A 23,482-nucleotide genomic window follows, 5' to 3' on the forward strand; every position below is an offset into this window, starting at 1 on the left:
GTAGTTATGGCTTAACAGGTACAGAGTTTCTGTTTAAAGTGATAAAAAAGTTTTGGAAATATATATGGTGGTGTTTGCACAATTGTGTGAATATAATTAATGTCACTGAATTGTACAGGTGAAAATAGTTAAAATGGCAAATCTTATGTTGTGTATGTTTTACCACCAAGAAAGGGACAAAAGACAAGGCAAAGTGTAATTAATTATGTAATTTCTTATGCAAAATGAAATTGAACTCAGAAAGCCCAGACAAACAAATGAAACCACACTTCTTTCAAGCTCAAACTTTTCAAGCTCAGACTGTAAATATACACAGGTTTGCAACAGCCTCGACTCAGGCTGAGGCATGAGGCCACTAGGCACAGAGCTGCAGGCTGCGGACAATGAACAAATGCCAGAAGGCAAGGGTCAGGGATGCTGCTTGCTTTCTGCAGAGGTACTGGAATCAGGTACCTGCAAACAGGGTGGGACGCAATGCATGTTTATTGAGCACCTGTTACATGCCAGGTACCACACACAAAATGGTAAACAGTGAGTAACCTGCCTGGGGCACTCGTCCTTGGCCTGTCCTCTGAGGGCTGAGCAGAAGTCGCCTTGAGCCCTGGACCTTGCCTACCCATCATGATGTCTTTCTTCATGATTTGTTTCTGGTTTCAAGTGAAAAGACTGTGTAGGTAATAAAGTATTCTCCAGGTGGGGGATGGTGTTGCTGTTATTCCTATGATCACTAGGGATTTACTAGGTCTTCTTGGGAGACAGATGCCAGCCTCGCCAGCCTCCAGCACAAGGCCAGGAAAGCAATCAGAGGCTTCTGGGTGTGAGAAGAGGTTCTGAGGAGAGGGCAGGGAATGGCAGTCAGCACATGCAGGTTCCAGAGGCTCCCGCCTCTACCCAGCAAGGAGCCCAGTGCTGCGGGCTATGCTCCTCCAGAGCAGGCTGCTTTCTTCTTTCCACACTGGTGGGCTCAATGCCCCACCATGCAGTAGGGTCTTTGCTCATTATCTTGCTCACACACTGTCTTGTTTATGGCTCCCCTCTCTTTCTCTATTCAATCCCACCCAACCTTCAAAGCCTGGCTCATGGGAGACAGGGTTTCTAATGGAAAATGTTTAGATGCAGATGGGTCTGGATTTGAAATCTCAACTTGCCAGCTGTGTGGCTTGGGCCTTTGCCATATGTGAAAATGGGGATAGTCGTCCCCACATGCCAAGCCTGCTAAAGGGGAATGAGTGTCAAGGGTCTGCCATACCACCCACCTCTTCCAGGAGCTCCCCTATCCCTGCAGCCTGCTCAGTCTGTCCTTCCTCTGAGAGTATCACTCTTACTAATGCCATTCATTTGGTAATGAATCTTCTCTGCCCTGTAATATCTCTTGTGATGAACCGCCCTCGGGTATTGTGATGTAACTCCTTCAATATTAAACTTTCCATGGTTTCCATGCTTCCCTCCCCACTCAAACTGTCTGATCCTTCACGTAGAGACCAAATCTTGTCATCTTTTGTCTCCCTCCATGGCGACTAGAACACAATGGGTGCTAAATAAATTGAAGATGTATTTGCAGCAAACGGAGGGTCCACAGGCAACAGAAGAAACCCCCACAGGAAAGAGATCACATTTGCTCCGAGTAATAGCCCCTTCATGTTCTCTACTCTGGATGTAACCGTTCCCTGCCCACACTGGCACTTAATGAACACTCCATTCATTGAGCGCATGAATCTGCTGATTCCCTCAGCTCAGTAAGGTCAATTGTAGTGGCTAATCCAGAAAAATATTCAGTCTGAAAAAAAAATTACCTCTTTTTGTGAATTTTAGAATGTCTTTAGAAATGGTGTTTATCTTCTAAGTTCAGTGTGACGATTAAAAAGAGTCAGTGTAAAAAAAAAGTTAATTTAAAAAAAAAGAGTCAGTGTCTTATGAACATAGCTCACCCTCCATTAGAGAGAAGTGGCTCAAGAGTGGGCTAAAGTGTCAGAGGGTAGCTGGCCAGAGATTTAATATGGGTCACCAATAATCCACAAAGCCGACGAACTACTGTCAAAAAAAAAGGGTTCCTTGCATGCTGCAGTCATTGTGTGCCTTGTTCCTTGGAGCTTAAAGGACTTCCCCAGCCTTTTGGACCAGGAGGTCCCTTGGGCTAGGGGCTGGGAGAGCCTGGGTGCTGATCAGCACTGGAGCTTTGGATGAGTTACCACCTCTCTGGGCATCAAGGTCCTCGTCGCAGAGAAGGCCTAGACCAGAGGCTCTCCACAGTCCCTCTTGCAAGTTGCATTGATTCCAAACAGTAATGAGCCTTCCTGTTTTCCAGAAAGTCAAATGAGCCAGGGAAAGGGGGAAAAGACACGCTTTAAGCCCCAGGCGTCTGGCCCTCAGCCCAGCCTTCAGCGCAGGGACAACAGCAGTTCTCCTACCTTCACCTCTCTCCCCACAAAAAATCCAAGGGTCCTTCCCAGGCCCTTCTCTGTAGCCGCTGGCAGGCCAGGACAGCGCTATGAAATGGGCCAGGTGCCATGAATTTGGAGAAGCTGGGGAGGCCAGTTTCACAACCCAGCTTTCCTAAGAGAAAAAGGCTATTTCTTCCCATCCAAACCCAACACTGGGAATAAATGTAATGGCTTAGGTGGCTTAGCCTGTTGTATGTAACATCTGTAATACGCCAGGTATTTTATTTGCCTTGGGCCATCTGAGCCCCACAACAGAATGATGATATAACTATTACAGTCCCCACATTTACAAATGAAGATACTGAGGCTCAGGTTAAGATACTTGGCCAAAGTCAAGGTGATAGTACACAGCCGATGGGAGATTTGAACCCTGATCAGCCTAAAGCCTTTTTACCTTTCAGCTAGATCTTCCTTTGACATCTATCTGCCTATCTCTGGGGCATTCAGCCACACAGAGAAAGCAGTGGGACCGCCTTTAGTGGGTACATGAGCCTTCAGTGCTACAACATTCTCTCCCTCTCTCCTGACTCATAGGGCGACCAACTGCCTGCCCAGATTACCTGGGACTGAGGGGCACCCCAGACACAGGCTTTCAGTATAAAATCCATTACAATCCTGGGCAAACTGAGATAGCCAAACTCCAATGGGGACCTCCTTGTGCTTTATGGCTCCAAAAGAAAGCAAATATATTTTTAGAATGCAAACATAATTGAAGGACGTTATCAGTAACCCCACTGAGGAAAGCAGCTTTAGGTCTGTCCCCTAGCATAGCCCCAAAGGGCCAGGTCACACAATCAAAGAAACCTCTCTGTGTCCCAGCTTTAAGCTAATACTGAGGGTAACCAATCTGGGGATTGCAGGAGGTGGACAGAGAAGGGAAGTAGTCTGTAACTGAAGCCCAATGGGCCAGATTCCTTAAAAACAGAGCCATGAAATGCCCATTGCACCCCCATAGTATGGGGTCACTGGTCCATTTTACAGATGGAGCAGCCATCTTGGCATCTTGGAGGCCATTTAGAAGATCTTCTCTGAGTCTCCCAAACATTTAAGAAGGCTAGATCCCAAGGGGCTCACCAGGAGACTCCTCTCCCAAACTAAGCAAAGCCCCCATGACGCAAGACCATGGGGAACTATTTCTGTGGGAGAGGGAGGCCAGGCCAATGCCAAGTTCTCCCAGCTCTCACTGGGCAGCTGATAAATGACCTTGTTCAGGTCCGTTGCTCCCAAATGTATGTATTAAGGGAGGGGACTCCTCCCTACCACAAGTCCCTCATCAGACACCCCTAACCACGGTTCCCTTCTACCTGAGGATAGAAGACCAAGAGGGCAAAGCCTCTCTCCTGCTATGCAAACTTTCTGCTTCCTTCAGGCAGCACCTCCTCCAGGAAGCCATCCCAGACTACTCCAGCCTGCAGCGTAACCTCCTCCCTTGACCTCACGCTACTGCTTCATAATGCATCTCACGTGCTTGTCTTGTACTATTTAACTTAATGTATAAGAAGATGGGTGCTGGTGAGAGACCAACTGGGTTCCAATCCTGGCTTCTCTTCTTACTAGCTGTGTGGCTTTGAACAAGTTGCTAAACCTCTCTGTGCCTCAGGTTAATTAAATGTGAAAGAGGCATGGCAACGTCCCCATAGAATCATAGTGAAAACTGAGTAAGTGAATAGGCATAAAGTGTTCAGAACAGTGCCTGGTATGTGGTAAGCACTGGTTAATATTTTCTAGCATTATTATCTTAACATTAATATCGACGTTAGTAAGCATTGTCTCCCTAGCTAAACTAGAAGTTCCTGAAATGCAGGACTAGAATCTGATACTTCTTGTATTCTCCACAGACTCCAAGTCAGAGCTGAATAATCATTTCCTGTGGATCGACCTTGACAGAAAACATTCATCTTACCTCCTGGGAGAGAAGTATGTCTGCCTGTCAACTACCAATAGCTGCCTTTACCACCATCCCGCAAGGTGGTCCAAGGAGCAGCACTAGAGATCTTGGGGTGACATTACAGCCCGTCAGGCCATGTGGCCCCAGGAGCAGAACACAAGGAAGCCAGAGACCACAAAGCAAAACCCCTTTTTTCCCCAGGAGCTGTGTCATGCAAAAAAGCCAAAGCTCCGCCAAGAGTCCTGGAGGAAATCCCAGAGGCTTTGGTTCTCATTCTGACTCCGAGCTCTGTGACCTTTCACAAGCCCCTGAAGTACCTCCCTGGGCCTCTGTTTACTCAGTTGTTAAATGAGAGAGTTGCTCAAAGACCAATGACTTAGTTCCTTCCAATTATGACATTCCATGAGTCAATTTCAGAGTAAGGGAAAAAGCATCTTTGAATGAACCTGACACATCATTTCACGAACAAACAGCTCTCCCCATTTATTCACTCGTTCATTCATTCCACAAACATTGCCTGGGCTTTTACTACAGCCAAGCACTATTCCGGATTATAGCAGAGGGGGGAAAAAGAGACAGAATCCAATAATCGCTCTGAAGAAAAATAAAGATGGAAAGGGAGAGCCAGGGAGGGGACAAAGGGGGTTTTATTTTAGATGGGAAATGAGGAGAGCCTCATTGAGAAGATGGCATTGGAGGAGAAAACTGAAAAAGCAAGCAAGCAAGCAAGCCATGCAGATATCCAGGGAAAGTGTTCCCAGCAGGAGGAACAGTACGTGCAGGGGCCCTAAGGCAGGAGCGTGCGTGGCTGTTTCAGTTACAACAGGGGCGTATAGAAGGCCCATGTGCCTGGAGTGAGCAAGACAGCGACAGGAGATGAATTGGGGAGGTGGAGATCTAGCCATGGGGAGGACTGTGGCTTTTATTCAGTTACAAACCCAGATCATTAAGCTCTAATGTAAATGAATTTGATGCCGTTCACATATATGATGAGGGCAAAATACCAAATGCATTTGTTCTTTTTCACCTGCACCCCCACCATCATGGATCTGCAAAAAAACCGAGGCTTGGAGACATCTGTTTCTCTGTCCAGGACTATATCCAAATGTTGGCCTGGTCTCCATTTCAGAATCTCAGACTCAGTTTACCCACCCCTCTCTGAGGGTGCAGTCCTTCTTCAGACTCAGACTCCAGGGGTTCCATCGAAAGCTCTTCTGAGGCACAGCTCAGTGACTCACACCTGACCCGCCACTCTGCCCCAGGTCCCTAGCTGTCTGTCGGCCCTTGTAGGCACAGCCCTTTCTCCCTGCCAGGGGCATATAACTCCATGTTCCCCTACCTGGGATGCATTTTCCTTCTGCCTTTTCTCAGTTTTGCCTTATCTCCCTTCAGGCTCAGCTCAAACATCACTCCCCAGGGAGGCCCTGCCCTGATCTCTCCGGATAAAATCTTCCTGTTGAAGAATGCTCTCACAGTGTGAGGTTCTTCTCCTTAAAGCTCATAGGTCGCTCATATTCTCACATTTATTTGTGTGATTTTTAAAAAGTAATATCTCTGTTTATCATCTAACCGTGAACCCTATCAGGATAGAAGCCACCTGAGTTTGCCCACTTTTCTATCCCGGACACCAGGACAATGCTGGGCGCATGCTCAGGATACTCAATATACCTGAGGAATAAGTGAATGAAAGAATGAAGACATCCTCAGGCCCTCTGTTCATTGAGCCCAGGGGATGCACAGTGGGGCAAACTCAGGGTTCATTGGTGGGTTCTATGGGTGTGGCTGGAACGATGGAACAAGTGGGAAAGGGCAAGGCTTGAGGGGAAGGAGCTGCCTGTACCATCCGAGCCTGAACCACTTTACATGGGGCTGTCTCCTTTCGTGGTCCTGGCAGCCACCTGAGTTGAGAACTGCTGTACCATCTTACAGATAAGAGAACCGAGGCTCAGGAGGTAAGTTTTCCTGAGTCATATCACAAGTGTTCTGTAGGTAAGCCCAGTCTTTGATTCTAAGGTCTATGTTCTTTCTGCTCTGTGCCGACTGCCCTGGCCTGGGCAGTTTCTAACCCTCTGTCACTGATTTCCTGGGTGACCTTAGGTAAGTTACTGTCTAATCTCTGAGCTTCAGTTTCCCCATATATAAAATACAGAGGGACAGATGGATGGACGGATGGATGGACGGTTTCACATGTCCTTTCTAGTTCTGAGATGTTCTGACTTGAATATTCTATGCTTCTAAATTTATAAAATCAAAAAATGAGCATTAAAGTACCTCACTCAATGTCAAACACACAGTAGACATTTCATAAATGTTCATTTCCTCCCTGTCTCCCTCCCTGCCTTCCTTCCTGCTCCCTGTTACAAAGATTCTCTGCTTCACAGCCCTCCTTGAGGCCACCTATGCTGCCTGGTTCTTCCAGGACACCCAGAGCACTGCTTCCCCTGCCTTCCCAGGCTCTAACATCACTGTCCCGGCCAACTCAGCGTCCTTAGTCAGCTGTTCTAGCTGTACTCCCCGCAGAGGCCCACGGCCCACAGCCTTCCTGCCGGCACACTCCCTCCTGCCTCCTGCCTCTGAAGAGGTTCCCGGGTCCCGTGCAGCACTGTGGGGAGAGAGAAGGATGTGACGGGAAAGGAACCCACACCTATGAATACCTTCTGAGGCCGGGGCTGGAGCAGGATCTTTGCTGCTGTCACTGTTATCCCATTGAATCCCCCACACAGGGACACTGTTATTCCCATTTCACAAAAAGGAAGAAACGAAGGCTCAAGCAGGTGAAGAAGTTGCCCAGGATCACATTGGCAGCAAGCAGCAGAAGCTGGGCTTTCACCTGTGCCTGCCTGCCCCCAAAACAGGTAACTTTTGCAAACTCTGAGGATGCCCGAACCCTAGGCAGGAGGCCGCTGGCTTTCCTTCTCCTGTCCATGCAACCGTGGATTTACAGCCTTAGTGCCAAGCCCACCAGTCCCTCTCTAGCCTTCCCCTGCTGTCTCTCCTTACTGCCTCCTCCAAATTACCAGACTGCAAAATAGTCACAAATTTTCTTCAGTATTTCCAAAGGGAAGACACAGCCTTGGTCACTGTACCAAGTTCTCAAGTTGACCCCCTCTCATGTAGGGGAAGAGGCCAGATGTGCCAAAGACTCTTTCTAATAAATATAGTCCCCCCGTGGCTGGTGCTGGGCAAAAAGAGCTGAGTCATTTCTCCCTCGTCACAGCTGCTGCCCATGAGGGTTTTCTAAAAATCAGACTCAGTTAAGACCTGAACGTGAACTTTTCAAGGAAGCCCTAGGGTGTCACCAGGGCCCTGACTGGGGCTGTTGGAAGAATGCGGAAGGGATGCCTGCATTCTGCATTGCCTAAAGGCTCCCCTGAAAACTATGTCCTCAAGGAGCATGGGAAGGCAGACGAGGGGGACGAGGGGACTGCGGGAACTGCATCCTGCTCTGTGATGCAGCAGGCAGGGAAGCTCAGGTGACGGGAAGCCCTGGCATCATTCTCCTGGTGCCCGGCTGTCTTCCCCTCACCTTGCCTGGGATGGAAAAGGAGACGTTGGGGAGAAAGGGGTTGGTCAACTCAATCCCCAAGAAGGGCCTCACCAGAGGGACAAAAGTCAGCATGATGTCAGGCAAGGCCAGCCCAAGATGGCCAGGGTTCTTACGCCTGCTCTTACCTAATTCATGGCAAGTCTCCCTTCACGCCTTAACTGAAAGCTCACTTCCGCCGGGCACGGTGGCTCACGCCTGTAATCCCAGCACTTTGGGAGGTTGAGGCGGGTGGATCACCTGAGGTCAGGAGTTCGAAACCAGCCTGACCAACATGGAGAAGCCCCATCTTTAAAAAAAAAAAGAAAAAAAAGTAAAGCTCACTTCCCCCAGGACTCCCTCCAAGACCCTCCCAGACCCCCACAGTAGGTCACACTCCCTGTCGAGGCCCTCATGGCTTCCTGGATTTCTGGATGACTCTTGTGGTTTAACTAATTACCTACAGAACTTGAACGGCTTCTTCCCCCATGGTCTGTGAGCCCTCCTGGCAGGGAACCCATCTGTCTAGTTCACGGTCATATCCTTGGCACCTCTGCAGGGTCTGACATGTAGAAGGTACTCAGTAAAAATCTACCTAGTGAATGTGACTAGCAAGGAGAAAGCCAGGGCCTGCTTCAAGCCAACGGGACCTGGCGGAAGCCAACTACTCCTCACCTCAGGCCCCTGACAGCCTCCCACGCTGCATTAGATGCAAAAACCTACATGAGAACAACCACAGCACTTAGGAGGCCCCAATTCGGACTGGTTGACTCAGAGCTGGAATTGGCAAAACCACTGGGTGCTCAGGGATCCCAGGAGGACTCGTGCCTGCCTCAGGCACAGGGCAGTCATGGAAAGCCATCCTGCCAGCTTTGAATCAACTAAACACGGTTGTCATCACGTTGTGAGTGAGTATGAGAAGGAGTGTGAATTTGTGTGTATACTCTATTTTAAACTAATAAGAAACATATAGTCTGTGCCAACCAATTTTCTCCCCCACATATTACATGCAAGGCACTGTGTAGGCGCTGTCATTTATGTTTATACAACATGTATAACACATCCACATACACTAACTCACTTGATCTCCCCCCAAGCCCTGATGGTAGGCATTACTGCCACCAGTTGACGGATGGGGAAAGTGAGGCCATCTGAAGGTCCCACAGTGAGCAGAGGGCTGAGTCAAGGCCCACATCTAAGCCTGTTGCTTGTTCTACACTGGCCTGCCTCCCTTATAGCTGGGTAGCCTTGGGCAAATTTTCTTACCCTCTCTGAGCCTCACTTTCCTTCGTGAGTCTACATCGATGACTCAACAAAATAGTGTGAGCGCTCCCAGCACAGGACGCAGCGCAGAGCCCACCACACAGCAAAGGAGCCTCTGCTTGTCCATGGCCTTCATGCTAGAGGTCCTGCACAGCTACCCAGAAATCACAGAGCTCAGGAAACACTCTGTTCCTGACTACCTGCAAGCTAGCTATGGCAGCCTGTCTCCCCAAAGCCCAGTTCCACCATGGCCAGGCCAGGGCGGCCAGCACCAGGACTGTGCAGCAGAAATGCTGGGAGGCAGGGTGCAGTGGCTAACACCTGTAATCCCGAAGTGGGCAGATCACAAGGTCAAGAGATCGAGACCAGCCTGGTCAACATGATGAAACCCTGTCTCTACTAAAAATTTTTAAAATTAACTGGGCGTGGTGGTGCATCTTTGTAATCCCAGTTACTTGGGAGGCTGAAGTAGGAGAATCACTTGAATCTGGGAGACAGAGACTGCAGTGAACAGAGATCATGCCATTGCACTCCAGCCTGGGCAGAAAAAGAAATGCTGGGAAGTTCCCATTGCCCCTGCCAGCAGCCAGTGCTGCTCCACGGAGGACTGCCTGGGAATGAAGCTTCCCTCCCTCCCTCCCTCCCTCCCTCCCTCCCTTCCTTCCTTCCTTCCTTCCTTCCTTCCTTCCTTTCCTCGAACCCAATGGAAATGACTTTGAAAACTATTCCAGGAGACCAGATGTCCAGCTTGGGAAGGGGCTCCCCCGACAATCTGGAAGTCAGCAGGAGTTGGCAGTCCCCCATCTTGTGGCCGCTAAGTGGCTCTCATGAATGGAGGTGACTTCTCAAGGAGTGCTATGCCAGTGCTGGAGACTAAGTCAGGTTCCCTGGGAACAGGCTTCAGGGAAGGCTGGAGGAATCCTTTCAAGCTCCTTGGCTTTCCTCCAGAATCTGTCTCACAAGTCGAGAGAGTCCCAGGGGACCGCTGCCCTCCTAGGAAGCCGGTTGTCTCCTCCCAGAGCGGTGGGTAGGGGGCAGAGTGGGAGAGGGGCTGGGGAAGGAGCTCCCTCCACCACCACTATGTGGGGCACAGGGCAGCAGTGGCCTTGAGCTCCCACTCTGCCAGGTTCTCCTGCCTGATTTCTGTCCCCGTGACCCTCCTGGAAGCTGGGGGACTCCACAGGGCCCTTCTCAACAAGAACTCTCACAGCCCCTGCAGACAAATAAATGAGGCCAGCTACCTTTGCAGTATACCTTCCCACCCCTCACCCGGCTGGAGGCGGACAGGCCTTCCTGTTGGGCTAAGTGTTCTCTGGTGTCCTGTCACCTTCTACAAACTCATGGTGCCTGATGGACTGGACCACACATTTCCCATGTATAGCCCATACAATCCTAGAAGAATAAATTTGGAAGGGGCCTTGAAGATAGTCAAGTGTAACCTTGTTCATTGTATAAAATGAGGATTCTGAAATCTAGAGAAGCTAAGAGATGAGTCAAGGTCACATAGCTTGTTCTCAATTTCACGTGCATTTTGTTTGGTCTCCTCATCAAAAATATGTAGGTCCTAGAGGATGAGGCCACTGAGTGTCCCACACAGCATGCTAACGGGCACTAATTAAATAGTGAGTTCAGGCCACACCTGTTAACAGATGGATTCTTAGGGAGGAAATGAGAATGAGAACAAGCACCTGTCGCCCCTGGTGCCTGGGCATACACTTGACTCTGGGTGTCTGTCTCTTTGTCCTGGACCTGGAGATAGAACTGTCAATCTCCACAAAGGAAGGTCTTCCGGGAGGAAGGCGGGGCAACTCCTCAGAAGGAGGGGTTACATCACATTCAGACCTTGCACGGGACTTGGAACAGAGGCGCGTCCACTCCTCAACAATGCACTGTAGACTGAGGACCGACCGTGAAAGGAAGCTCTGGGGTGGGGCTCACTCGCCGCTACTCCAGCACAGACCCACTGTGCTACCCTGTGCCCTCCCTTTGCCTAATAGGAATTAGACAGATGCTAATGGACTAAACTCTGGTGTCTGTCAGGCTTGATATCTGTCTGGATTGTGAGCTGATGACCATGGGCATGAGCCCTCGAGGGAATTCTTTCCACCCAGGGGTCCAGCCCACACCTGGGCTGGCAGACCAATGCTATACTGCAGCTCCGCCACCCCACTCACAGTCATGAGACATCCCCTGCTCCTAAATCTACCTTTACCTTAGTGCGGGCCCTCCCAGCCCCACCTGAGACTGAAGGCTTTGTGGAAGTAAAAATTGGATCTTCTAGGTTTTGGTTTCTGTAACAGTATAGCTCTTTCCAGCATTTGCCAAACAAAGGTTTAGGTAATGTAGGAGATGACTTCAGCTGGTTCCCTTATGAAAGATCCCAGAGAGGAATAGACAGAGCTCAGGAGCGGCTTGCGTTGTCTACAGAAGGCTGCAGGAAGAACCGTCCTTGTAGAAGACAGGACTGGGCTACCCTAGATAACATGCTCCACTGCTACAGACAGACACATCTGCACCCACTTCCTGGACCTGCCACTTTAGCCACTCTCTGAGCCCCAGTTTCTCTTACCTGTAAAATGATACAATGCCCATGTTACCTGTTTCACAAGACTGTGAGGATCAGACAAGGGCACGTGAGAATGAGCTTTATTAGGAGAGAAGGCTAATATTTATTCACCATGAGCTGACCATGTGCCAGCCACTTACAGATGTTTTCTTCTAGAGTTTTCACAGCAGTCTTAAATATGTGTGGTATTGTTATTATCCTCACTTATAAAGCTAAGAAATCGGAGGCTCAGAGAGGTTAAGTGATGTGCACACTGCTTAGTTGTAGTAGAACCAGCGTCGGAACCCAGAATCCGACTCCAAAGCCTGTGTTCCTTCCCCTGGCCCCACGCTGTCTCAACAAGAAAAGTAAACGTTGCTTTTTATGAAGAAGCCAGTGAGTCTTCAGGCTGAAATTGCTGCCTCATGGGGCCAACCCCTATTGCTAGGACATATCCATTTGCCCCAAGCAGGCCATCAGAAGGGTCAGAGCCAACCCCCAGCCCCCCACTGTCCTTAAGACCACAGGGACCAAGCCCCTGCAGTCTGTTGAATGTCGTCATGATTCTTTGCTTGGATTTATGGTGGTGGCGGTGCTTTCAGTGATTGCCTAGCCACGAAGCATCCAGTTGGGAGGAAGCACAGAATCGTGGAACTCGGAGCGGAAGGAGACCTCTGAGAGCAAGTTCAAGCTCCTCATGGGATAAGTGAGGACACTGACACCTAGAGAAGGTAAGTCCCTTGTTGAAGGTCACAGTCAGTCAGTGGCCAAGCCTACCATGGAATCGGCCATCCTCAGACTACCAGTCCTGACCGCATTCTCTCCACCATCCTGACCACCCTGGCATCTATCCGCTTCACGGTTCCTGAGAGGGGAGAGGGCTGGGTGTGGGCCTGTAGTCTCTGCTCTCTCTGCTTGGGGAAAAAGGGGATCTCAGGTGAGAAGCCATGTTGCAACCAGGAGTGCAGTGAGTTTGTTTGCCTCATGCACCAGCTCACTGGCCTAAGTTCTACCCGCTGAGAAGTCAACATGGAAGTTCCGCTCGGAAATCCCTCAGTGTGTAAGGGAAACTGGGCCCCAACAGGGAGTCCTACCTGGTGCTCCTGGGGTAGGGACAGCCTACTTCTGGCCACCTGGGATAGGCAGAGGGGGCTGGACACCTCTGTGTCGATGGGACAACACAGAGCACTGTGACCTGGGAGGCCATGACTGGTGTTTCGCTCCCCCGCTGGCCGGCCCGCTCAGCCAGTCCTCCCTTAACACTCTGCAGAGAGCTCCCTTCCTCCCAGAAGTCCACCCTGTGACTCCACTCTGTCCTGGTCACTCCACATCCTGCCCCCCTGTTGCTTCCTGTGGGTAACATCTAGTTGGTGGCTTTTTCCACGTCACCTCTCTGTCCATCATTTCTCATGTTTGTGTGTTGAATGTGCCCCCTCCACCATCACCCCCAAACTGTCCTCAGGGTCTGTGTACCTATTTTCTACCACAACCCCTGCCAGGGCTGTGCACAGCGGGCAGCACCAGGCCACAGCATTGACTGGCTCTTTGTGCGACACTTGTTGAAGGCACCAGTGACCTAGGAAAGGACCCAAGCCAGGTTCTGGGGAAGCAATAGGAAAGGGAAAAGATAATCCTCCAACTGGATCATCAGCTCCAAAAAAAACACGACAGAGGAGAGTAAACCATGACTGAGTCTCTCCTCTGTGCCCGACACCGTGCTAGGGACTTAACAGACGCCCTCTCCATGGTCCTACAAGCTATGTGCTTCTACTTCCCCATTTACAAATGGGGAAACTGGATCGAAGATGTTGAGCAACTTGTCTGGATCCATATGACAGGTAAACAGCAGGGCTAGACTCTAAATGAAGTTTTGTCTGATGCTAAATAAAGCCCATACTCAACACTGTCCCCACCGCAAGCAAGCTCCTTGAGGACAGACGTCATGGCAATATGTTTGCTTTGTTTTTGCCGCTGTCTCCTCAATGCCTAGGACTGTGCCAGGCACACAGAAGACGCTCTGTAAATATTTGCTGAATGGAGGAAGAACACAGGGAATGAATGAAGGCCATGCTGCCCCTCCCCAGCAGGACAGGGCACCCGCTCAGGATGCCAGACGACTGGGTTCTATTTCCAAGAATCTCGAACAACTATTTGTTCCCTCTCTCCACCTAGAAAAGTACCCTGTCGATTAAGGTTCCTCCAAAGGCCACGTGTACTAGGTTTGGAACGGGGGTGTGACTAGAAGCCTAAGTTGAATGCAAAAGACTGTGTCCTAATGAGGTGGAGGATTTACAAGCCTCGATGCCCTGTGACCTGCCGCTTCTGTGGCCGCTTTGTGGCCCATCTGGATCTGGCCCCTCCTCTACCCCAGCCCCTGCTCCCCGACTGGGCACCCCCACTGCCTTGACTGAGCTGTACTGAAATTGGCCACGTTCCTACTAAGCAGAGAACTAACAGTTACGCCACCCACCCGGCCCTATCAGAACCCTCCAGAGTCTGCTCCGGGCCCCAGGGCCAGCTGCTTTTCTCCACATTCCAGCCAAAAATAATACAAGAACGAAGCTGTTTGGTGGAGACTTAATCTAATCTTCATTGCTTCAGTTTTAAAATATCCTGCCTGGTTTAGGGTTTCTTATTACATGCAGGGATGTGTTTTTAGTGAGATAGGTCTTAGCAGAAACGTCCATCTTGTAATTAGAAACCCAGGCAGGCCGGGCCTGCAGTGAGGCATCCAAGCCAAACAGCAGATCCCCCTGAAGACAACACGTTTGCAGCAAGCTCTTCCTGAGCTCTGCTTGACTTCAGGAGATGAACTGAGCTGCCCCAGGCTTGCTTCTCCCCGTCTCCTGGGGGTTCTGGGCGGGAGGAGAAGCTGGAGTTAGGTAGAAAGACTGTGTCCTCCAGCTGTTGCTCCCTCAACTCCTAGGCCAGTCTCTCACTCCCAATCAAAATGGAGACTAAGATGTTGCCCTGACTGGCTGAGAAGTAGCTACGGCAGAAAAATTACCCCCAAGGAATCCCCACGGACTAGGGAGAATTAAAGACAAGCATTCCACCAGAGCCGCGTCTCCAGGATCAGAGCTAGCTTTTACAAATCAGGCACCGGAACAGAAGGAGTCTACGAGCACGCACACACTTTTGTGTAAGTGCCGGGTGTAACTTCTTGGGCTTTCTGGCCCAGAATCTGCTTTGATCTGCCAGCAGAGACTGCTAAGCGAGGTTCAGGCTGTGGCTAGCTCCAGACCAGCACCCATCCCCCGCAGCTGACCAGATGTCACACACACCAGTCAGGGCTCAGGCCTTGCCTTCCCAGTGGAATATAGAGAAAGGGCTGCATTTCTGTTAAGTGAGATTTGCATTCATCTGATGCATGAAAGCTATTCCAGGTAACACCATTCGGAAGAAAGGGACTGGATCCCCCAGCTCAGCCAAAATTGCCCCTCTTGGTAAAGTGCAGGTGGTTTTTGAAATCACAGCAGGCCTTTCAAATTCTAGGATGTAAAGCAAGGCAGGTTTTCAGACTCTTTCTTATAGCCTAAGAACTCCTGAGAGTTGGGGAGAAGGCTCTGGAGCCAGGCAAGGAAAGAAAACACACCGAAGCCTGAGAAGCCTCCATCTCCCGTTTTCTTTACTCAGAGCAAAGCCTGTGCTTGATCCAAGCCCATCCTCACCCCCTAGTGAGAATTGTGTGCGATATATTCCACTTTACAGGTGAAAAAACCAAGGTCCAGAGGCGAGATGACCCACTGGAGTCATGCAGCCCAGGCAATATAGAGGAGAACGAGGCCAGGCCCCTAAATTTCCGCCTAAACACTAGCTCAGCATGCTGACCTGCCAACCTTGATTATCTGCGGACCACTTCCCTCCCTCCTTCCTCCCTTTCCCACCAGGTATTAGGTTTAATTAAATTAGCAGATCCCCATCGCAACAATCCTGGCCATGCTGCCTGGATAGAACCCAGCCCGTGCAGCTCCTCCCTCTAAATTCTGCTTCTCGATATAATTCAATCTTCAATAAGTCACGGATCTCACATGAAGTGTTTTATACAAAACATGGTGTGTTGGCTAGACTCAGGCTAACGGTGGTTCATGATGATTTCATTTTCCATTATAACTTCCTCAGTTTTTCCTCTGCAGCAGCGTTTTCACCCTCTCCATACTCGGATCTGCATTTTGTTTGATCCAGACACTTGGCTTCACATGCCGTCACCTCCAGCAATTGCATCACACGTTTATATATAACTTACAGCATCGCAGGCCTTGTGCCACACAGCGTAGGAAAAAGGAAAACTCATAACAGCCTTTCTCACCCTCCTCGAACTAATTTAGAAAATGTGCTCCAGATTAAATAAATCGGGAACAAAAGTCTGAGATTAGAGATAGAATTTCAGAAAGTAGGGGGGGGCAGGGAGCTAAAAAAATAGCAAGGAAATCTTGCAACATGTTGGAAGCCTATAAATTTTATTGGTTGTTTCTTTAATAAAAACAAATTCAATTGCTAACAACGCAGTATTATTAAGCCTCTAACATTTAGACATCTAATTTGCCCCTGCTCTGCTGCTGTTTATGTTGCGCGTTGGATCCACGGAAGGTAAGGAAGTCAGGTCGATTGGTTTGGTTTGGTTCCTAAACCAGGCTAATAGAGACCCCTTTAAAACCCAGCCTTTTTGCTTTCTAGGCATGCCTTGGTTTCTAATGAGTTACAGCCCAGGTTGAAGATGGACATGGCAGAAAGAAATTGAACACACACTCTGGTGCACCCATAAACTTCAAGGCCAAGGGAGAGGAGGTATGTTTCCAGTTAAGCTAGAACTCCATGAATTCAGGATCCTCCACTCACAAGACAGTAATTCTCCTTATTTCATCACTAACTTACTTCAAATGTGTTTATACAATTTATTGCTACCGAACTTCCAGGCAACTGGTGTAGAGTTAATGAAACCCAGCTTGGAGAAGCTTTGAGCTTTGAACAACTAACCACAGTTTAAATGGTTATGACATGCGGTCAAAGCCACAGCCCGAGGCCACTGCAGTTTCTGTGTTAGGACCTAGTCAAAAACCTTGTCATCCCACCTTTTGTGCCAAATAGATTGAAAAAGCAAAAAGCACTGAAAAACAGTCTGCCTTGTTCCTTCTCAAGGTTCCCAGCCATTTAAACACATTTATCTTACTAAACGCGAGGCAAAGCCCCTCCCCCAGTGCCGAGTAAATATTTTAGTTGCAGTTTGAATTGGCAGCTGGGCTGAAATCCTGAAATCCAGTTTGGGTTTAATTGAACAGGGTCAGGCCTACCTAAAGCAATGCTGGGAGGGGCTGCTGGGGAGGCACCAAAGCAACATTTAAAGGCAGACTCAGTGAAAGGCCAAAGGCAACACAAGAATAAACAGATGAAACTGGATTGGAAAAGAAGCGAACTCGTCTTTCAGAATCACTTGGACATTAACTTTTATTAATTCTCATTGTCACATGGCGCCCTCCCCCAAGCTCTGTCCATGTGGGAACTCCAACAAGCTCGTTCTTTTTAAACGGCCCATTTTGGAAGAGTAAAGGGTGGTACTGGATTTGCTACTGCCGCACAATAAAAGCCCCTTTTGAAAGCAGCACTTTCATTAACTTAAAGCAATCTATAGACTTAAAAGCAGAGAGCAGTAAACTCCCAGAAAGGATCATAAAACAGCCAGTCTCAAGTTGGGTATACTTCAGTGCAATTTGCACGAGGCATTTTACTGTGAGCGGTGGTCGGGCCCATCTCCCTCCAGTAACCCCCTCCCCTTATTTGGAGCAGCCTCTCTTTCTCTTGGCTTTCATGCCTTTCCCGCTCACAAAGGGGAGGCGGTGACCAGGGAGTCTCCGTGGGGTCACGGCTCCCTCCCCCCTCGGGCTATCGGCGGGAGAGAGCTCTCACGAATTCCAAGCCAGCAAAACAACAGCCTTGGAGCTCCGCCGCAGCAGTCGCCGCGCCCCGGGCCGCTGAGGCCACTCGTGGGTCGTGGGTCGTGCGTCTTCTGTGTCCTGTAAGGGCTGTCTGGCTCTCCCTGCAGGGGTGCAGGGGGCTGGGAAGGTGGGTTCAATATTACAAGGAGGAAATTTCAAATTTTCCTCCCCACCCCCCCAAAAACACACCACACACACACACACACACACACACACACACACACACACACATACACACACACACACTTTCTCTAGTTGGCCAGATAATAACCTCGCTCCTGGTCCGGACCCCTTCCCACCCCACACCCCCAGCTAGGCCCAAGCTATGGTGATGCAGCCTGAGTAGGGGCTTATGAGACCAGAAACGGGACCCTCCCTCCCCGCTTCCATCAAGGTCCTGGGGCCTCGAAAGACCAGAAAGGCAGAGAGAACAGGAAGGGCAGGGGCAGGGGCTTTGAGAAATACATCGTGTTATGTTTGAACATCATTTTCTCAGATTTGGGACGGAGAGGATCGTCTAATCTGCCTGAAATGCGAAGATTTTGGCTTCCACCAGTTATAGAGCATTTGAAACCCGAAAAGCCAATATCCTGAAGTCTCCGGTCAGGAGAGATGACAGTAGGGCATCCCAAGCTTCCTCCTCCCCCGGGCGCGCCAAGGACCGGATTTGTGGGCTTCCCAGCCCGGCGGGGGTAAGGACAGGAAGCAGCTCCCATCATGGCACTGGAGTTCCAGCAGGTCCTGCCCTGGGCCACAGCCCAGACTCCTCAGCCCAAAGTGGCGCTGCCCCCACCCTCATAGCAGGCCGAGGCCCCTGCGGGCCGCCGCTCCCGCCCCGCCGCGCTGCGCCCGCAGACCCGAGTGGCTCCCGGAGTCCTCCGAGCCGCATGGGTCGGGTCCTCCGATCCACTCCGCGCCCCACGAGGGTGCCCAGCGGCTTCGCCCAGAAGGTCTCTGATCTGTCCGCTTTCCGGAATTGCTCTCCTAGGACCGGGTCCTGTGTGGCCCAAGTCCTCTCCTCCTCCAGAAACACTTTCGGGAAGAAGCAGCAGAAATTCGGGGCTCGTCTGCCATGACTCAGATCAACTACTTTCGTCTCCTACCTAAACGCTTTTTCACACGCGGAGTTCCAGGAACCTCGCGTGTGACCCTCCCCAAATTCCAATAGCCTGGACCCCAAGAAAAAGCTGTGACTCTGTTACTAAATCCTAAAAACGCCACCCGTTCTCTAGCCCCTAACTCCGACCTCCAGCCCTCTGCTCTGGCCAGCGTGTAAACTACTTATCGGTCCTTCAATCCCGATTCTGTAAACGGTCTGGATCCTATAACCCAAACTCTAGCCTGGTCCTAAACCCAGCCCTAATTCAGGGCCGATCCACAACCCCCTACCCCTCAATTCCCAACCCGGGTCTCCCTACCGCGCGGGAACCCCCTGCTCCCCCGTGAAGAGCCCCAGGAAACGGCGGCCCGTTTCGCTCGTTTCGTCCCGGGGATCCGGAGCCAGGAGAGCCGCGTCACCTAACCCGAAAGAAATGCAAACTTTGCGCGGCCGATTCGGGACCCTGCCCCATCCCCCTCAGCTCTCTGCTCTTGAGCGCTTTCGGTCCCCTCTTTTACGAACTCATCCTCTAGTTCTCGAGCCAGAAGGGCTCCCGAGCCCCAAGCCTCGCGCGGGCCCCTACGCCCGCCTCACCAAAGATCCCCAACAATCACAGAAAGGCAGTGACCCTTCTACACGTTCTCGCTCCTCCCTGGGTGAGGGTCCCTGCGCGTAGCCCCTCGGATCGTGGCTTCCTGGACCCCACCGGTGTTCCCCTGTCCCCACTGATCCGCCTGCAAAACCCCATTCGCCCTGCCTCCCCAGGCCCGGCCGGCCGCCGCCGCCGCGGCTCCTGGACTCCTCTGGTCACCCGGCCCCAGTCTGGGGCCGCTCCCGCTTCCAGCCGCTCGGAAGCTGCTCCAGGCTGGTGGCGCCGAGTAAGCGCCGGCCCCAAGGACGCCCGAAGCCGGGAGAAAGAGAACCTGGAGCGGGCCCGCGGTTCCCAGCCTCGCCCCGCGGAGCGCCTGGCCGGGAACCTCCTGCACCCGGGCTCCGGCCGGCGTGCCCTTCCCTGTTCTCGGGGCCCGGGGCGCTCCCGGCGCACAGCTTCCCGCCCGCCCGCTACGGGGTTGGGCCCGCGGCGGTCCGAGTCCGCAGCCCAGCTCCTCGCACCCGCGGACAATGCGCGGCCGGCCACGGGGCCCGAGCGCGGCGAGGCGGCGGCGGCGGCGGGGTTGCGCGCTGGCCGGGCCGGGGAGCGGGCGGCCCGCGGGGCTCTCGCAGCCTCCGCGCCCGGCCTCGCCGCCCTCGCGCTGCTCCGCTCCGCGCTCTCCCGGCGCTTCCCCAGCTTCTCTCTGCACGCTCCCGCCGTCCCTCGCTGCTCCCTGCCTCCCTCCTCCCTGCTGCCTCCCTCTCTCTCCTCCCTGCTGCCTCCCTCTCTCCCTCTCTCCTCCTTGCCCTGTCGCAATGAATAATACTCTGGCTTGGGGACTGGAATAAAACACACGCGCTCTGAGGCAGCCGCCCGCAGCAGCAGCCGCCGCCGCGCCGCCGCCGCCGCCTGCAAAAGCGTCTCTGACATGGAAATGAATGACAGCTTACCTGATGCCAATCTTCATCAGACTGACACCGGCGTGACAACACAGCCTATACTTCCCAGCACTGCTCGGGACGTCAGCGGCACAGGGACCCGCCCCCCGGACCCCCCCTTCACACACCTCCCCTCTCCCCACTCCCCCTTTCTCCCCACCCCCCATCACCCCCACCCACTCCCGGCCCGGCCGCTGCCAAGTCGGAGGAGCCGCTGGAGTGTCTCCCTCTACCGGAGGCTCTCGGGCGGCGGGCGCGGGCCTGCTCCTGCGGCGGGGAGGCGGGCAGCCTGGAGAAGCGGCTCCACTCGCGGGGAGCCTCGGATGGGGAGCGCGGGGGACCCCCCTCCCCAGGAACTCAGGAGCAACCTCCTTCCCCACAAGGCAAGTCCTCCTTTAGCGAACAACCGGGGCCGAATTCCAAGACAACTGCTGGTGCTGAGAGGACCGAGATGAGGTGAGATTTTCTGTGGACCCCAAGAGAACTCCCCAGAAATGATGAAACTTAAAACGGGCAAGAAATCCTTCTTTCCACAGCACTCCACCTCCCCCCTTTCCTGCCTGGCTGGCCTCATTTTTATGATTGCATTTGAATAATTCTCATTACCCTGGCCCCAGAAAAGGTGTTCAGATGACACTCGGGTTAGTTATTCCTGGTCTCAAGAGCTTTTTCTGCTGTGGGCTTCCCGGGGTGTCTGGTTCAAGGTGGGGCAGAGGGAGAGAGGAAAGAGTGGAGAGGCTTTGTCAGTAAAGCACCTCTTTGCAAATGTCAGGCAAGCCGCTTCTAAGCCACTGCTGTTTCCATTCTAATAAAAAGTCCTCAAGAAACTCAGTGAGTTCCCAGAGTTCTAGGGGCTGGGGTGCAGTCATATAAAGGGAGAAACCAGCTGGGCTGCTTCAGCCTAGGCCTGCTGCGGTGGCTTCATCTACATCAGGGAGGAAATCCGCCTCTTACCTGTGCCGCCTACAGCGGAAGACAAAGCAGGCATGTGTGGACCCACAAGTGCCTGCGATCACTCAACAGAGATACAGTCCTACTAAGAGCCACCTACTAGAGCATACAAGCCTGCTTCCACACTTAGCACATGGTCCTCTGCATAAAGGGACAAGAGAATCCCTTCTGCCCCTGGAAGTTTGCTTCTTGCTCCCCATAGCCAGTCTGCCAGCCATTGATACTCTGACCCCAGGCCAGGCAGGGGGCCTGGATGAAGCCCGGACAAAGACACCAGTGTAAGCGGGAAAGCAGAAAGTGAAACCAGCCGCCAGGTTTTCAGTAAAGAATTTGACCCAAGGAGTAGAAGGCTGCCCCCAGCTCTTCCCAGGCCTCTGGGTCACCGCTCACCTGCCTCCATCATGGGCAAAAGATGAGAGCTGTTAGCATTGCTGGGCTCAGGGAGGCAATTGAGACCTTTCTTACATCACATCCCAGATGCACACACTACTGCTTGTCCAGATCCTCCCAGTACCCCTCAAATCCATACTCCAACATTCCTTGTGGGAGAAACTCTTCAGTGGTAGCCCCCATTATAGACAGAGTAGAATCCTCTCACCTTCACATAGAACCTCCAAAAATTTCACTAGGTGGATTTATGTCACCCTAGCCTCTGATCTGCGGTCAGAGTCTCTGGCTGCTGACAGCATAATCGCTATTATATATTATACATTGTATAATAATATAATAATAATGAATGCACTTGCCCTTTTTATGTGGTACAGAAGCGGCCAGATTCTCCAACCCAGAGGCTGGAGGTCAGGCTGCCATAAACTCTCAGAGGGAAGCCCTCTTCAGATAAGGGAGGGGGAGGGGAGATCCATTTGTCTCTGCCCAGGACCCCTAGAGGGAGGCGTTTCTCTCTTTCCTATGGTTCCCAGTGAGTTCCTACAGCCTGCAGAGTCAGAGGGGAAAATCAGGCTGAATTCGACCCATCAGAGAGATGTCAGTGAGCCATAAATAGGGCCGCAGGCAACAGCCTTGCATCACTCATTTACACTGGTCACGCCCCTCATTTTCTGACATCTAGTTCAGTGCCCAACACTTTCCTGATATGGGAGATCCATTGCCATGAGCTATTAATTTTTGGAGTCTTTACTATGATTTTCACTAATACCTTTTGGGTGCTTTAAATTGCAGATCACAGTTTTAAGTAAATATATCTTGCTTTGACTATTTTTGTCACTTGCAAGAGCTTAAAAAATGATTATCCAAACTATAACCGTCATTTTTATAAGCACTGAAAGCAAATATTTGCCCTGCACCCACCAGAAGCTTTGCTGTGTATTAGCACTAAGAATAAACAGCAGAAGCAAAGAGGCTCAGGTTATGGTTCCTGTCCTCAAGAAGCATTCATTCTAGTTGAAGAAGACAAAGCACCCGTATGTAAAACATTAAGTAGCAATAATACAGGAATCAACAGAAGACACAAGCTAGTGAATAATTAATGAACAAATGAGTTGCCAATATGTCAAATTCCAAGAGTTCCACATATCAGTTTTGGCTCTGTCAGTGAGGAGAGTAGGGATAGAGTAGAAATTAAGGATTCACTACAGATACTCTACAATTTCTTCCCCACCATCCCTTGAAGATGAAGAAGAGGATGGAGAAGAATGTACATGCTGTATTGTATAAGCTATTAACACATTGACATTATAACCAAATAGGAGTTTCTACAAATCCTAGTCATCACTCCTAAATGTTGGAGTTCCTGTTTGGTTCTGGGCCCTCTTCTCACTCTACCTGCACTTTGTCTTACGTATAAGCAGCCCACACCAGCCCAGGCTGTCTCCTCCAAGCTTCCAATGTAGGTGATCAATGGCCCAACTGAACTCTGCCTGTGACACTGTGAATAAAAATATAAGACCTGTCTGTATCAGTTTGTTCTAGCTGCCATAACAAAATGCCATACACTGGGTGGATTCAACAAGAGACATTTATTTTCTTACAGATAGGGAGGCTGGAAGTCCAAGATCAAGGTGCCAGCAGAGTCAGTTTCTGGAGAGGCTTCTGCTCCTGGCTTATAGATGGCACCTTCTCACTGTGTCCTCACATGGCCTCTCCTCTGTGTACACAGGCAGAGAGACAGCTCTGGTGAGCTCTCCCTCATCTTGTAAGGACACCAGTCCTGTTGGATTAGGGCCTATGCTTAGGACCTCATTTAACCTCCCTAAAGGCCCTGTCTTCATATACAGTCACACTGGGGGTTAGGGCTTCAACATATGAATTTGGGTGGCGGGCACAATTCAGTCCATAATACCACCCAACTA

The 23,482-nt window shown here is 51.1% G+C and overlaps 1 protein-coding gene and 1 long non-coding RNA gene across 6 annotated transcripts in view; one reads left to right on the forward strand and one right to left on the reverse strand.

The window, feature by feature from the left end:
* PKNOX2 (PBX/knotted 1 homeobox 2) overlaps nt 1–20,348 on the reverse strand; it is a 267,999-nt gene extending 247,651 nt beyond the window's left edge. For 2 of the 5 annotated variants that reach the window (XM_017523819.1, XM_037736405.1), the window contains exon 1: nt 20,235–20,348. The gene's annotated coding sequence lies outside the window, so the exon portion shown is untranslated. The remainder of the gene's footprint in view (nt 1–20,234) is intronic. The other 3 variants (XM_017523828.2, XM_037736394.1, XM_017523834.2) reach the window with 3 other exon arrangements.
* A 2,873-nt stretch (nt 20,349–23,221) lies between these two features.
* The window catches only part of LOC108300888, a 1,268-nt gene continuing 1,007 nt past the window's right edge, over nt 23,222–23,482 (forward strand). The window contains exon 1 of the long non-coding RNA XR_001823644.2: nt 23,222–23,306. This is a non-coding gene — a long non-coding RNA (uncharacterized LOC108300888). The remainder of the gene's footprint in view (nt 23,307–23,482) is intronic.

Source organism: Cebus imitator, unplaced genomic scaffold (genome assembly GCF_001604975.1).
Source record: "Cebus imitator isolate Cc_AM_T3 unplaced genomic scaffold, Cebus_imitator-1.0 Scaffold0, whole genome shotgun sequence".
Classification (NCBI taxonomy): Eukaryota; Metazoa; Chordata; class Mammalia; order Primates; family Cebidae; genus Cebus; species Cebus imitator.